Source organism: Symphalangus syndactylus, chromosome 5 (genome assembly GCF_028878055.3).
Source record: "Symphalangus syndactylus isolate Jambi chromosome 5, NHGRI_mSymSyn1-v2.1_pri, whole genome shotgun sequence".
Lineage (NCBI taxonomy): Eukaryota > Metazoa > Chordata > Mammalia > Primates > Hylobatidae > Symphalangus > Symphalangus syndactylus.
In genome coordinates, this window is record NC_072427.2 from 27614985 (window position 1) to 27617889 (window position 2905).

Here is a 2905-nt window from a genome sequence, read left to right on the forward strand (position 1 = left end):
CTTAGAGTCTCCCAGACCTGTCTTGGCTTTAAGGTGGGCCCTCATCATCCTCTGCCTAGCCCTCTCCAGTCACTCTCCTTCCATTCCAGAAGTCATAGACCTGCTCTGGAAGCTTTGATGGATCCCTGAGTAGAATAATCAAATCCAAATCCTTCCCCTGGCACTGAAGTTTTTCCATGGTCTGAACTCAGTTTACCCTTCTTGGCTCCAAGGCCTCAGAGCGCTGTTTGCACTGTCAGAGTAGCACGGTGCTGTTCACCAGCTTGGAAGGTTGAGAGAAGTAGCCTGAAACCTGTTCAGAAGCAGAAAAACACTGCAATTCTATTATGATGATGGTGGAGTCACATTTTTAAACCTGCATCTAAGTAGCTGGCATTTAGTTGTTCTTAGAATGGGAACTATCTTTGGAAAAAATACATTGATAAGGTATTTGAGATTCTAAGGCCAGGGTCTTAAAAGATTATGGCAAAACTTCCTGGCATGACACGGGAAAGGAATTTGTTAGGCTCTCAAGAGGGAGAAAAATGAGAAGCAAGGAGGGAGAGAGGGCTGGGCGTGGTAGCTCATGCCTGTAATTCCAGCACTTTGGGAGGCCAAGTCAGGCAGATCACCTGAGGTCAGGAGTTCGAGACCAGCTTGGCCAACCTGGCGAAACCCTGTCTCTACTAACAATACAAAAATTAGCTGGGTGTGGTGGTGCACACCTGTAATCCCAGCTACTCAGGAGGCTGAGGTAGAAGAATCACTTGAACCCGGGAGGCGGAGGTTGCAGTGAGCCGAGATAGCACCATTGCACTCACTCCAGCCTGGGACACAGAGCAAGACCCTGTCTCAAAAAAAAAAAAAAAAAAAAAGAGGGAGAGGGAAGAGAGAAGAGCCTGCAGGATGAAGATAGGCTTGAACCAGGTGAGCCTGCTAGGCCCTCCTATCTCCTCACCACCTCAGCCCATCTTCAGTCTGCTAAACTCACAAATATTTGGTGCTTGTGTGTTGTGGGTGTGGGCAGGGTAGAGTGAACGTGGAAGGAGGGGGTGAACACCTGCAGAGGGGGCCATGGAACCCTCTGCGCCAGAGAATGCACAGGATTGTGAGGAAAGCTTTGGAGTGCTGTGGGTTGTCAAATTTGAGGGATTCAAGCCAATTTTACTGAGTCTGGATGAGCAGATGGTTTCATTTTTTATTGTTACTGTCGTTGTTGTCACAAAAAATTACCCCTCAAAAAGATACTCCCTCCTGGGAAAGGCACAGAAGAAAGAAGAACAGAATCTTGTTGCAAAATATATATATATCCTTTAGAAATGCTTGCTTGGCAAAAATACATCTTTCCTTTCTTTTTCGCTGTTAACCATTATGTGGAACCAGGCCCTAGAAAATGTCAGGCTCTGGCCAGGCATGGTGGCTGTCACCTATAATCCCAGCACTTTGGGAGGTCAAGGCAGGAGGATTGCTTGAGTCCAGGAGTTTGAGACCAGCCCGGGGAAGCACAGTGGCACCCTATCTCTACAAAAATAGAAAAAATTACCCAGATGTGGTGGTGTGCACCTGCAGTTTCAGCTACTTGGGAGGCTGAGGTGGGAGGATTGCTTGAGTGAGCTGGGGAGGTTGAGGCTGCAGTGAGCCCTGAATGTACCACTGCACTCCAGCCTGAGCAACAGAGTGAGACCTTGTCTCAAAAAAAAAAAAAAAAAAAAAAGTCAGGCTCTGAATAAATAGATAAAGATGTCCAGTAACCATATTTTCACTACTATCACTACTAATTCAAGAAATGCCAGTTAAGACAATACATGATACCATTCTTTGCCAGTGAGGACTAAGAAACAGCTGAATCAATAAGGGAACCATGGGTCCTGTATAGTGGAGAGAAAGAATGCCCCATGTTCACCTGCTGCAGGCCTCACAGAGCAGGCCATCAGGGCCAGCTGGGACTAGGTGACAGGTGTCCCCACCTTGGGTGGTCCAGCATCCAGGAAGAAACAGTCAATCCTCCTACACACCCAGAAACCAGAGGGCAGACCTGGGGAGCCAGGCCTGGGACAGGTAAGCATTCACTGAAAGGGACCGTTGTAACCTGAAAGGGGGCCACCCATATTCATTTTTAAATTTTCATAATACTTTATATACAAATCACATACAGTAAAATGCACAAAGCTTAAGTGGGCTGTTCACATGTGTAGACCTATGTGACCACCTGGATCAAGATATAGGTACTTCTGTCACCCCAGAAAGTTTCTGCATTCTTTTGAGTTCTGTCACCACAGACTATATTTGTGTATTCTTGAGTTCCATATAAATGGAACCATATGGTAGGGGATGTTTGTAGTCTGGTTCCTTTTCTTCATTACAGCTTTTTGAGATTTGTCCATGGCCCTACATGTCTGTCTCATTAGTCCATTTGTCCTGATGAGAAATATTCTATTGCGTGGATATACCACAGTGTGTTTATTCATTATCCTGATGATGGGCATTTGGGTTGCTTACTGTTTCAGTCTGCCATGTATAAAGCTGCTTGCATGAATCTTTGTGTAAATGTGTGGTTTCATTTCTCATCCACTCTCATACCTGAGAGTGGATTTACCGGGTCACAGAATAGGTGTCTGTGTTACTGCTGCATGAGGTCTTGCCTCACTGACAACCAAGCAAACTGTTCTGCAGTGGACATCAGCTGGGTGGCTTCTAATTCAATTCTGACACTGCCTACCTGGAGATAGCCTCAGACCCCACAGGTCAGTATCGCAAGACTTTAGATGCCCTCCCACTTTAGATGCCAATCACAACCTGTGCCTCTGGCCAGCTACGAATTATGGTTTCCACAACCCCCTCCTTGGGTTCAATTAATTTGCTAGAGCAGCTCACAGAACTCCGGGAACACTTTAGTTATGTTTACCAGTTTATTATACAGGCTGTT